Source organism: Somniosus microcephalus, chromosome 4 (genome assembly GCF_052327205.1).
Source record: "Somniosus microcephalus isolate GS21.2 chromosome 4, FLI_Smic_1.0, whole genome shotgun sequence".
Lineage (NCBI taxonomy): Eukaryota > Metazoa > Chordata > Chondrichthyes > Squaliformes > Somniosidae > Somniosus > Somniosus microcephalus.
In genome coordinates this window covers 51,307,597-51,321,624 of record NC_140990.1, presented here as the reverse complement: position 1 = coordinate 51,321,624, position 14,028 = coordinate 51,307,597, and the positions used below count along the sequence as shown (strand labels likewise).

The 14,028-nt window shown below is 54.6% G+C and overlaps 1 pseudogene; it reads right to left on the bottom strand.

Moving 5' to 3' along the window:
- Nucleotides 1-519: 519 nt before the first annotated feature.
- Nucleotides 520-14,028, bottom strand: part of LOC147118854 (uncharacterized) — a 305,497-nt pseudogene continuing 291,988 nt past the window's right edge.

The window sequence follows — 14,028 nt, the reverse complement described above, 5'->3', positions numbered from 1 at the left end:
CCATTCGGCCCGTCGAGCCCGTGCCGAAACAGCGTAGATCATCAGGACAGGGATTGAACCCACGACATTGGCGTTATTAGCACCATGCTCGAACCATCTGAGCAAACTGACCAAAATCAACTCCCACACGGATGGGGAATTCTAGAATAAGGAGGAACTGGTCACGATTTGAAAGGTATTAAAGTATTCGAGGGGCACTTACATTTGGGATCTTTATTTATTTTGTCCACTCGAGGAGTTAGATAACAGACTTCCTCCTGTGAATGTAGAGCTGGATTTTTGGGCCGTGATGTGTTTCCTTGTTGATCTTCTGTTAAATACATTTCCTGAGTTAATTTAAATATAAACCAGATTTGCAGGCACGATGTTCTATTCACACATCGAAGGTGAGAGAGATGCTGTGGGTCACATGCTAAGTCCAGTAGCTGAAAGTGATTAACAGACTGGGTTTTGTGTTTAGTGACCCCGGGTATGTTACCGATACCTTCCCTGGATACCAAGGCTAGGAGAGGCACTCTGGAATGTATGGGGAGCTGGGACTTGTCCATGAGAGTAACTGAAGGTATGAGAACTGAAATAATCTAGAGTTAGAAAAGAGAAAAGGCCCAAATCTGCAGCAGTTGGTAACAGGACATCAATTAGTCTCCTGTTATCTTGGAGACGTCAAGGACTCGACACACTGTGTTGGAAACAAAGCTGATTTATTTGGCATATATCCGGAAGATTAAACTCCAGCCCAGTTAGGGAGTTATTAACATCAGAAACAAACCCCAACTATCAGAATGAACATGGTTCAGTCCTGAATGTGATTAACAGCAGCAATAACAGCAGAATACAAGCTCTGCAGTCACTTGTGAACTCGCTGGTGTTTCAGTAGGCTGGATGACTCAGTGAATCTCTTCCCACACACGGAGCAGGTAAACGGCCTCTCCCCAGTGTGAACTCGATGGTGTTTCAGTAGGCTGGATGACTCAGTGAATCCCTTCCCACACACGGAGCAGGTAAACGGCCTCTCCCCAGTGTGAGTGCGTTGGTGTGCCAGCAAGTTGGATGAACGAGCAAATCCCTTCGCACACACAGAGCAGGTGAATGGCCTTTCCTCTGTGTGAGTGCGTTGGTGTGCCAGCAAAGAATTTCTGCTTTTAAAGGTCTTCTCACAGTCAGAACATTTAAATGATCTCTTATCAGTGTGAACAGGCTGGTGTGTAGTTAGGTGGGATGAACGAGTGAATCCCTTCCCACACACGGAGCAGGTGAACGGCCTCTCCCCGGTGTGAATGCGCCGATGAATTTCCAGCTCAGATGGCCAAGAGAATCCCTTCCCACAGTCCCCACATTTCCAAGGTTTCTCCATGGTGCGAGTGTCCTTGTGTCTCTCCAGGTTGGACGATCGGTTGAAGCCTCGTCTACACACAGAACACATATATGGTTACTCCCCACTGTGAAAATTTTCCTCATATAACAGATTCTACAAACAAATGCCAATTATGATATTCATACAATATTATAGTTGTGTGGTAAAGTTCTTCTAACAGGCAGTGTCCACCAACTGAGCAGACTGATAGTTAGCAGATCTGGGAGGCACCACAAGATGTTCCACCTTGACTGCAGCAGTCAGCTTTCTTATCCCCGGGGTTCGGACTCTCAACTAAGCTGCTAACTGCCCCTCTATTAAGGTCCGAAAAGTAGAGCCTGCGTGATTCTTGTTACATCTGTCAATCAGATCATCCTGCTGAAGGAAAGTTACAGAAAAACAACCTCAAACTAAACTTACAATTAATGAACTAACAAAGGGCCTCCATCGAACTGCAAGGAATATTACTTCCAGCTGCATTCCTTTTACAGATGTGCTCGCTCTAACTCGATCTTCCGTAGACATAGGCTTGGCAGACTGTTTTTGTAACTAACAGCTCCTTCAGTATATTTTCTTCCCACAATTGAGTGTTGTGCCTCAGGAGTTAATTGGAACTATAAACTTCTTAAATTGATAGTTAAGACAGATGGCTTTGCCCATTGCCTAGACAGCACAATGATGTTTATGGACCTCTCCAACAGGGAAGGTCTCTGTATAGAGAATAACAACAACTTGCATTTATGTAGCACCTTTAACATAGTAACATGTCCCAAGGTGCTTCACAGGAGCCTATTATCAAACAAAATTTGACACCAAACCGCATAAGGAGATATCAGCGCAAAAGAGGTAGGTTTTAAGGAGCGGCTTAAAAGAGGAAAGAGAGTCCGGGAGTTTGGGGAATGAATTCCAGAGCTTAGGGCCCAGTAGCTGAAGGCACGGCCGCCAATGGTGGAGCGATTAAAACTGGGGACATGCAAGAGGCCAGAATTGGAGAAGCGCAGCAATCTGGGGGAGTTGTAGGGCTGGAGGAGGTTACAGAGATAGGGAGGGGTGAGGCCAAGGAGGAATTGAAAAAAAGCTTCAATTCAAGAGTTTCTGGGCAGTTAGTCTTTTAATTCAGAATCTAGCAGCCTCTATGTAAACATACAATAGCAAAATACTGCGATTGCTGGAAATCTGAAATAACAACGGCAGGTCATGTGTATATGAAATAAAGAAAATCTGTCTTGTGTTTAGAATTTCATTCCAAGTCTAATTTAATCGTGACAATATTTTCATTTTGACAATATTTTAATTTTAATTCCGGACTTCTAAAACCCCCTTTCCCACACTCGGCCCCTCCCTATAAACTGTCCCTGTGTAATATTTCTCAGTTTAGGTGAAGGACGCTCCCTGGCCAGTCTCCATTTCTCCTCCATTTACAGACGCTCCCTGACCAGTCTCCATTTCTCCTCCATTTACAGACGCTCCCTGATCAGTCTCCATTTCTCCTCCATTTACAGACACTCCCTGACCAGTCTCCATTTCTCCTCCATTTACAGACGCTCCCTGACCAGTCTCCATTTCTCCTCCATTTACAGACACTCCCTGACTAGTCTCCATGTCTCCTACATTTACAGACGCTCCCTGACCAGTCTCCATTTCTGATCCATTTACAGACGCTCCCTGACCCATCACCATTTCTGATCCATTTACAGACACTCCCTGACCAGTCACCATTTCTCCTCCATTTACAGACGCTCCCTGACCAGTCCCTATTTCTCCTTCATTTACAGATGCTCCCTGACCAGTCTCCGTTTCTCCTCCATTTCCAGACGCTCCCTGAGCAGTCTCCATTTCTCCTCCATTCACAGACGCTCCCTGACCAGTCACCATTTCACCTCCATTTACAGACACTCCCTGACCAGTCTCCGTTTCTCCTCCATTTACAGACGCTCCCTGACCAGTCTCCATTTCTCCTCCATTCACAGACGCTCCCTGACCAGTCACCATTTCACCTCCATTTACAGACACTCCCTGACCAGTCACCATTTCTCCTCCATTTCCAGACGCTCCCTGACTAGTCCCCATTTCTCTTCACTTACAGACACGCCCTGACCAGTCACCATTTCACCACCATTTACAGACGCTCCCTGACCAGTCGCCATTTCTGCAGAGTGGGGCTTTGGCGTAGCGGTAGCATCCCCGCCGCTGGGCCAGAAGGTGTAGGGTTTCGAACCCCGCTCCAGACAGTCCCAGCAAGTGGAGTCAGAGCTCCGGCTCTAAATTCTGGGTTGACATCCAGCGGGATACTTGCGTCCGTGGGTGTGGGTGTGGGTGGCCCCCCCCCCTCGTATGGGTTGTGGGAGCCCGTAAAACCCTCCCGCCATAGGACTAACCACCCTAATGGCTGGTATGAAGATGGTTACGGTCACAGAAGGAGCGTTAACGCGGCCAGAAATTCTTCCACCACTTCATACAGTTCCCCAAAAGGAACAGTGTGAAGACACGTACGACGACGACCATTTCTGCACCATTTACAGACACTCCCTAACCAGTCACCATTTCTCCTCCATTTACAGACGCTCCCTGACCAGCTACTATTTCTCCTCCATTTACAGACACTCCCTTACCAGTCTCCATTTCTCCTCCATTTACAGACGCTCCCTGACCAGTCTCCATTTCTCCTCCATTTCTAGACGCTCCCTGACTCACTTCCTGTCTGTCCCGGAGTTTGGCGCTTTATTGAGATTCGAGCAGGAGTGAATCGGGATCCCGCGGGTGGGGGCGGATAATGTTCACTGCTCTTATAATCGGGCCTGGGGCTGCACTCGGGGTGTGTGAAGCCCGCGTTCCCCCGGGGTTCATTAACCCGCCTCCCTCTGACCTGCTGCAGCCTCGCCACCTGCGCATGCTCAGCTCACACTGCCCAACAATCAGCCACTCCCGCGCATGCTCAGCTCACACTGCCCAACAATCAGCCTCCCCCGCGGATGCTCAGCTCACACTGCCCAACAATTAGCCTCCCCCGCGCATGCTCAGCTCACCTTCCGTTGTTCAGGTTTGAAAGTCAAGCCCCTCGCACACTCCGATTGGTTGGAGGACCCGCCGCCCGCTCGGTCCTCCAGTCCCGCCCCACTTTTCCTATTGGTGTGGAGCTCCCGTCAATCACCCGGGCAGAGTGAGCTGAGCATGCGCGGACCTTGGCAGCAGCCGCTGACACATCAGGTGAGAGAGCTCAGGGATAAAAGCAGGAAATGCTGGAGACTCTCAGCAGGTCAGGCAGCATTTGTGGAGAGTGAAACAGAGTTAACGTTTCAGGTCAATGACCTTTCGTCAGAACTGGAAAAAAGCAGTAAATGGAACAGATTTTAAGCAAGTTTAGGGGCTGGGAAATCGGGGAGGGGATGAAAGAACAAAAGGGAAGGTCTGAGAGGATGGAAGGCAGGAGAATTAAAGAGACATTAAGAGATATTCAAGGCAAAAGGGGATGGTAATGGGACAGGTTAAGAAACAAAGGATGGCTCTAGATGAAGTGTGAATTGCACTGGCAGAATGAAAGACAGCTGCCATGTGGGAGAGAAGAACAGAAGGCACAAACAAAAAGTGTGGATAAAATATGATGATAGGGGCCGAGGTTATGATCTGAAATTGTTGAACTCTATGTTGAGTCCAGAGGGCTGTAAAGTGCCTAATCGAAAACTCCAGTATGATTTGGACAGGTTGGGTGATTGGGCAGAAACATGGCAAATGCAATATAACATGGATAAATGCGAGGTTATCCACTTTGGTGTCAAAAACAGGAAGGCAGATTATTATCTGAATGGCAATAGATTGGGAGAAGGGGAAGTGCAACGAGACCTGAGTGTCCTTGTGCACCAGTCGCTGAAGGTAAGCATGCAGGTGCAGCAGGCGGTTAAGAAGGCAAATGGTATGTTGGCCTTTGTAGCGAGAGGGTTTGAGGACAGGAACAAGGATGTCTTGCTGCAGTTGTACAGGGCCTTGGTGAGACCACACCTTGAGTATTGTGTGCAGTTTTGGTCGCCTTATCTGAGGAAGGATGTTCTTGCCATGGAGGGGGTGCAGCGAAGATTCACCAGACTGATACCTGGGATGGCAGGAATGACGTATGAAGAGAGATTGGATCGATTGGGCTTGTACTTGCTGGAGTTTAGAAGAATGAGAGGGGATCTCATTGAAACTTATAAAATTCTGACAGGACTGGACAGACTAGATGCAGGAAGAATGTTCCCAATGGTCGGGGAGTCCAGAACCAGGGGTCAAGGATAACGGGTAGGCCATTTAGGACAGAAATGAGGAGGAAATTCTTCACCCAGAGAGTGGTGAACCTCTGGAATTCTCTACCACAGAAGGCAGTAGAGGCCAATTCATTAAATATATTCAAGAAGGAGCTGGATATATTTCTTAAGGCTAAAGGGATCAAGGGGTATGGGGAGAAAGCAGGGACCGGGTACTGAATTTGGATGATCAGCCATGATTGCGTTGAATGGCGGAGCAGGCTCGAGGGGCCAAATGACCTACTCCTGCTCCTATCTTCTATGTTTCTATAAGTTCAGCCAGGCGGAGGAGGGCGGTGGTGGATGGGGACTGGTTGGGCCTCTGTTCAAGGAAGAAACAGAGCGCCCTCAGGCCGTCCTGGTGGGGGATGGAGGTGTAGAGGGATTGTACGTCCATGGTGAAAAGGAGGCGGTTGGGGCCAGGAAACTCGAAACTGTTAAAGTGGCGTCAGGCGTCGGAAGAGTCGCGGGTGTAGGTGGGAAGAGACTGGACAAGGGGAGAAAAGATAGAGTCGAGATAGGAAGAGATAAGTTCCGTGGGGCAAGAACAGGCTGAAACGATGGGTCTACCAGGGCAGTCCTGTTTGTGGATCTTGGGAAGGAGGTAGAAGCGGGCTGTGCGGGGTTGGGAACTATGAGGTTGGCGGCCGTGGGGGGGAAGAACTCCAGAGGAGATGAGGTCACTGACAGTCTTGGAAACAATGGCTTGATGTTTGTGAGTGGGGTCATGGTCCAGACAGAGGTAGGAGGAGGTGTTGGTGAGTTGCCGTTCAGCTTCCGTACGGTAGAGGTCGCTTCGCCAAACAACAACAGCACTACCCTTGCCAGCAGGTTTAATGACAATGTTAGGGTTGGATCGGAGACAATGGAGTGCTGCAAGTTCAGAGGGATGTAGGTTAGCGTGAGAGAGGGGAGCAGAGAAATTGAGATGGCCGATGTCACATCATGCTCAGCTCACTCTGCTCTACAATCAGCCTATCCCGCGCATGCTCCGCTCACACTGCTCCACAATCAGCCTCTCCCACGCATGCTCAGCTCACACTGCCCAACAAACAGCCCCTCCCGCGCATGCTCAGCTCACACTGCTCCACAATCGGCCTCTCCCGCGCATGCTCAGCTCACACTGCTCCACAATCAGCCTCTCCCGCGCATGCTCAGCTCACACTGCCCAACAAACAGCCCCACCCGCGCATGCTCAGCTTACACTGCCCAACAATCAGCCTCTCCCGCGCATGCTCAGCTCACACTACTCCACAATCGGCCTCTCCTGCGCATGCTCAGCTCACACTGCTCCACAATCAGCCTCTCCCTCGCATGCTGAGCTCACACTGCCCAACAATCAGCCTCTCCCGCGCATGCTCAGCTCACACTGCTCCACAATCAGCCTCTCACGCGCATGCTCAGCTCGCACTGCTCCACAATCAGCCTCTCCCTCGCATGCTGAGCTCACACTGCCCAACAATCAGCCTCTCACGCGCATGCTCAGCTCACACTGCCCAACAAACAGCCCCACCCGCGCATGCTCAGCTTACACTGCTCCACAATCAGCCTCTCCCTCGCATGCTGAGCTCACACTGCCCAACAATCAGCCTCTCCTGTGCATGCTCAGCTCACACTGCTCCACAATCAGCCTCTCACGCGCATGCTCAGCTCACACTGCTCCACAATCAGCCTCTCCCACGCATGCTCAGCTCACACTGCGCAACAATCAGCCTCTCCCACGCATGCTCAGCTCACACTGCTCCACAATCAGCCTCTCACGCGCATGCTCAGCTCACACTGCGCAACAATCAGCCTCTCCCGCGCATGCTCAGCTCACACTGCGCAACAATCAGCCTCTCCCGCACATGCTCAGCTCACACTGCCCAACAATCAGCCTCTCCCACGCATGCTCAGCTCACACTGCGCAACAATCAGCCTCTCCCGCACATGCTCAGCTCACACTGCTCCACAATCAGCCTCTCCCACGCATGCTCATCTCACACTGCCCAATCAGCCTCTCCCGCACATGCTCAGCTCACACTGCCCAACAATCAGACTCTCCCGCGCATGCTCAGCTCACTGCCCAACAATCAGCCTCTCTCGCGCATGCTCCGCTCACACTGCCCAACAATCAGCCTCTCCCGCACATGCTCAGCTGACACTGCCCAACAATCAGCCACTCCCGCGCATGCTCAGCTCACACTGCCCAACAATCAGCCTCTCCCGCACATGCTCAGCTCACACTGCCCAACAATCAGCCTCTCCCACGCATGCTCAGCTCACACTGCCCAACAATCAGCCTCTCCCGCGTATGCTCAGCTCACACTGCCCAACACTCAGCCTCTCCTGCATATGCTCAGCTCACACTGCTCCACAATCAGCCTCTCCTGCGCATGCTCAGCTCACACTGCCCAACAATCAGCCTCTCCCGCGCATGCTCAGCTCACACTGCCCAACAATCAGCCTCTCTCGCACATGCTCAGCTCACACTGCCCAACAATCAGCCTCTCCCGCGCATGCTCAGCTCACACTGCCCAACAATCAGCCTCTCCCGCGCATGCTCAGCTCACACTGCCCAACAATCAGCCTCTCCTGCGCATGCTCAGCTCACACTGCCCAACAATCAGCCTCTCCCGCGAATGCTCAGCTCACACTGCTCCACAATCAGCCTCTCCCGCGTATGCTCAGCTCACACTGCCCAACACTCAGCCTCTCCTGCACACGCTCAGCTCACACTGCCCAACAATCAGCCTCTCCTGCACATGCTCAGCTCACACTGCCCAACAATCAGCCTCTCCCGCGCATGCTCAGCTCACACTGCCCAACAATCAGCCTCTCCCCCCATGCTCAGCTCACACTGCCCAACAATCAGCCTCTCCCGCACATGCTCAGCTCACACTGCTCCACAATCAGCCTCTCCCGCGCATGCTCAGCTCACACTGCCCAACACTCAGCCTCTCCCGCGCATGCTCAGCTCACACTGCCCAACAATCAGCCTCTCCCGCGCATGCTCAGCTCACACTGCCCAACTATCAGCCTCTCCCGCGCATGCTCAGCTCACACTGCCCAACTATCAGCCTCTCCCGCGCATGCTCAGCTCACACTGCCCAACAATCAGCCTCTCCCGCGCATGCTCAGCTCACACTGCCCAACAATCAGCCTCTCCCGCGCATGCTCAGCTCCCACTGCCCAACAATCAGCCTCTCCCGCGCATGCTCAGCTCACTCTGCTCAACAATCAGCCTCTCCCGTGCATGCCCAGCTCACACTGCCCAACAATCAGCCTCTCCCGCTAATGCTCAGCTCACACTGCTCCACAATCAGCCTCTCCCGCGCATGCTCAGCCCACACTGCCCAACAATCAGCCTCTCCCGCGCATGCTCAGCTCTCTCTGCTCCACAATCAGCCTCTCCCGCGCATGCTCAGCTAACACTGCCCAACAATCAGCCTCTCCCGCGCATGCTCAGCTCACACAGCCCAACAATCAGCCTCTCCCGCGCATGCTAAGCTCACTCTGCCCAACAATCAGCCTCTCCCGCGCATGCTCAGCTCACACTGCTCCACAATCAGCCTCTCCCGCGCATGCTCAGCTCACACTGCCCAACATTCAGCCTCTCCCGCGCATGCTCAGCTCACATTGCCCAACAATCAGCCTCTCCCGCGCATGCTCAGCTCACATTGCCCAACAATCAGCCTCTCCCGCGCATGCTCAGCTCACACTGCCCAACAATCAGCCTCTCCCGCGCATGCTCAGCTCACATTGCCCAACAATCAGCCTCTCCCGCGCATGCTCAGCTCACACTGCCCAACAATCAGCCTCTCCCGCGCATGCTCAGCTCACTCTGCCCAACAATCAGCCTCTCCCGCGCATGCTCAGCTCACACTGCCCAACAATCAGCCTCTCCCGCGCATGCTCAGCTCACTCTGCCCAACAATCAGCCTCTCCCGCGCATGCTCAGCTCACACTGCCCAACAATCAGCCTCTCCCGCGCATGCTCAGCTCACATTGCCCAACAATCAGCCTCTCCCGCGCATGCTCAGCTCACACTGCCCAACAATCAGCCTCTCCCGCGCATGCTCAGCTCACTCTGCCCAACAATCAGCCTCTCCCACACATGCTCAGCTCACACTGCTCCACAATCAGCCTCTCCCGCGCATGCTCAGCTCACACTGCCCAACAATCAGCCTCTCCCGCGCATGCTCAGCTCACACTGCTCCACAATCAGCCTCTCCCGCGCATGCTCAGCTCACACTGCTCCACAATCAGCCTCTCCCGCGCATGCTCAGCTCACACTGCCCAACAATCAGCCTCTCCCGCGCATGCTCAGCTCACACTGCCCAACAATCAGCCTCTCCCACGCATGCTCAGCTCACACTGCCCAACAATCAGCCTCTCCCACGCATGCTCAGCTCACACTGCCCAACATTCAGCCTCTCCCGCGCATGCTCAGCTCACACTGCCCAACATTCAGCCTCTCCCGCGCATGCTCAGCTCACACTGCCCAACAATCAGCCTCTCCCGCGCATGCTCAGCTCACACTGCTCCACAATGAGCCTCTCCCGCGCATGCTCAGCTCACACTGCCCAGTCAACCTCTCCCGCGCATGCTCAGCTCACACTGCTCCACAATCAGTCTCTCCCGTGCATGCTCAGCTCACACTTCCCAACAATCAGTCTCTCCCACGCATGCTCAGCTCACACTGCTCCACAATCAGTCTCTCCCGCGCATGCTCAGCTCACACTGCCCAACAATCAGCCTCTCCTGCGCATGCTCAGCTCACTCTGCCCAACAATCAGCCTCTCCCGCGCATGCTCAGCTCACTCTGCCCAACAATCAGCCTCTCCCGCACATGCTCAGCTCACACTGCCCAACAATCAGCCTCTCCCGCGCATGCTCAGCTCACACTGCTCCAATCAGCCTCTCCCGCGCATGCTCAGCTCACACTGCCCAACATTCAGCCTCTCCCGTGCATGCTCAGCTCACACTGCTCCACAATCAGCCTCTCCCGCGCATGCTCAGCTCACACTGCCCAATCAGCCTCTCCCGCGCATGCTCAGCTTACACCGCCCAACAATCAGCCTCTCCCGCGCATGCTCAGCTCACTCTGCTCCACAATCAGCCTCTCCCATGCATGCTCAGCTCACACTGCCCAACTATCAGCCTCTCCCGCGCATGCTCAGCTCACTGCCCAACAATCAGCCTCTCCCGCGCATGCTCAGCTCACACTGCCCAACAATCAGCCTCTCCCGCGCATGCTCAGCTCCCACTGCCCAACAATCAGCCTCTCCCGCGCATGCTCAGCTCACTCTGCTCAACAATCAGCCTCTCCCGTGCATGCCCAGCTCACACTGCCCAACAATCAGCCTCTCCCGCTAATGCTCAGCTCACACTGCTCCACAATCAGCCTCTCCCGCGCATGCTCAGCCCACACTGCCCAACAATCAGCCTCTCCCGCGCATGCTCAGCTCTCTCTGCTCCACAATCAGCCTCTCCCGCGCATGCTCAGCTAACACTGCCCAACAATCAGCCTCTCCCGCGCATGCTCAGCTCACACTTCCCAACAATCAGCCTCTCCCGCGCATGCTCAGCTCACACTGCTCCACAATCAGTCTCTCCCGCGCATGCTCAGCTCACACTGCCCAACAATCAGCCTCTCCTGCGCATGCTCAGCTCACTCTCCCCAACAATCAGCCTCTCCCGCGCATGCTCAGCTCACACTGCCCAACAATCAGCCTCTCCCGCGCATGCTCAGCTCACATTGCCCAACAATCAGCCTCTCCCGCGCATGCTCAGCTCACACTGCCCAACAATCAGCCTCTCCCGCGCATGCTCAGCTCACTCTGCCCAACAATCAGCCTCTCCCACACATGCTCAGCTCACACTGCTCCACAATCAGCCTCTCCCGCGCATGCTCAGCTCACACTGCCCAACAATCAGCCTCTCCCGCGCCTGCTCAGCTCACACTGCTCCACAATCAGCCTCTCCCGCGCATGCTCAGCTCACACTGCTCCACAATCAGCCTCTCCCGCGTATGCTCAGCTCACACTGCCCAACAATCAGCCTCTCCCACGCATGCTCAGCTCACACTGCCCAACAATCAGCCTCTCCCGCGCATGCTCAGCTCACACTGCCCAACAATCAGCCTCTCCCACGCATGCTCAGCTCACACTGCCCAACAATCAGCCTCTCCCACGCATGCTCAGCTCACACTGCCCAACATTCAGCCTCTCCCGCGCATGCTCAGCGCACACTGCTCCACAATCAGCCTCTCCCACGCATGCTCAGCTCACACTGCCCAACAATCAGCCTCTCCCGCGCATGCTCAGCTCACACTGCTCCACAATCAGCCTCTCCCACGCATGCTCATCTCACACTGCCCAACAATCAGCCTCTCCCGCGCATGCTCAGCTCACACTGCCCAGTCAACCTCTCCCGCGCATGCTCAGCTCACACTGCTCCACAATCAGTCTCTCCCATGCATGCTCAGCTCACACTTCCCAACAATCAGTCTCTCCCACGCATGCTCAGCTCACACTGCTCCACAATCAGTCTCTCCCGCGCATGCTCAGCTCACACTGCCCAACAATCAGCCTCTCCCGCACATGCTCAGCTCACACTGCTCCACAATCAGTCTCTCCCATGCATGCTCAGCTCACACTTCCCAACAATCAGTCTCTCCCACGCATGCTCAGCTCACACTGCTCCACAATCAGTCTCTCCCGCGCATGCTCAGCTCACACTGCCCAACAATCAGCCCCTCCCGCGCATGCTCAGCTCACACTGCCCAACAATCAGCCTCTCCCGCGCATGCTCAGCTCACACTGCCCAACAATCAGCCTCTCCCGCACATGCTCAGCTCACTCTGCCCAACAATCAGCCTCTCCCGCGCATGCTCAGCTCACACTGCTCCAATCAGCCTCTCCCGCGCATGCTCAGCTCACACTGCCCAACATTCAGCCTCTCCCGCGCATGCTCAGCTCACACTGCTCCACAATCAGCCTCTCCCGCGCATGCTCAGCTCACACTGCCCAATCAGCCTCTCCCGCGCATGCTCAGCTCACACCGCCCAACAATCAGCCTCTCCCGCGCATGCTCAGCTCACTCTGCTCCACAATCAGCCTCTCCCGTGCATGCTCAGCTCACACTGCCCAATGAGCCTCTCCCGTGCATGCTCAGCTCACTGCCCAACAATCAGCCTCTCCCGCGCATGCTCAGCTCACACTGCCCAACAATCAGCCTCTCCCGCGCATGCTCAGCTCACACTGCCCAACGATCAGCCTCTCCCACGCATGCTAAGCTCACACTGCCCAACAATCAGCCTCTCCCGCGCATGCTCAGCTCACACTGCCCAACAATCAGCCTCTCCTGCGCATGCTCAGCTCACACTGCTCCACAATCAGCCTCTCCCACGCATGCTCAGCTCACACAGCCCAACAATCAGCCTCTCCCGCGCATGCTCAGCTCACACTGCTCCACAATCAGCCTCTCCCAAGCATGCTCAGCTCACACTGCTCCACAATGAGCCTCTCCCGTGCATGCTCAGCTCACACTTCCCAACAATCAGCCTCTCCCGCGCATGCTCAGCTCACACTGCTCCACAATCAGTCTCTCCCGCGCATGCTCAGCTCACACTGCCCAACAATCAGCCTCTCCTGCGCATGCTCAGCTCACTCTCCCCAACAATCAGCCTCTCCCGCGCATGCTCAGCTCACACTGCCCAACAATCAGCCTCTCCCGCGCATGCTCAGCTCACATTGCCCAACAATCAGCCTCTCCCGCGCATGCTCAGCTCACACTGCCCAACAATCAGCCTCTCCCGCGCATGCTCAGCTCACTCTGCCCAACAATCAGCCTCTCCCACACATGCTCAGCTCACACTGCTCCACAATCAGCCTCTCCCGCGCATGCTCAGCTCACACTGCCCAACAATCAGCCTCTCCCGCGCCTGCTCAGCTCACACTGCTCCACAATCAGCCTCTCCCGCGCATGCTCAGCTCACACTGCTCCACAATCAGCCTCTCCCGCGTATGCTCAGCTCACACTGCCCAACAATCAGCCTCTCCCACGCATGCTCAGCTCACACTGCCCAACAATCAGCCTCTCCCGCGCATGCTCAGCTCACACTGCCCAACAATCAGCCTCTCCCACGCATGCTCAGCTCACACTGCCCAACAATCAGCCTCTCCCACGCATGCTCAGCTCACACTGCCCAACATTCAGCCTCTCCCGCGCATGCTCAGCGCACACTGCTCCACAATCAGCCTCTCCCACGCATGCTCAGCTCACACTGCCCAACAATCAGCCTCTCCCGCGCATGCTCAGCTCACACTGCTCCACAATCAGCCTCTCCCACGCATGCTCATCTCACACTGCCCAACAATCAGCCTCTCCCGCGCATGCTCAGCTCACACTGCC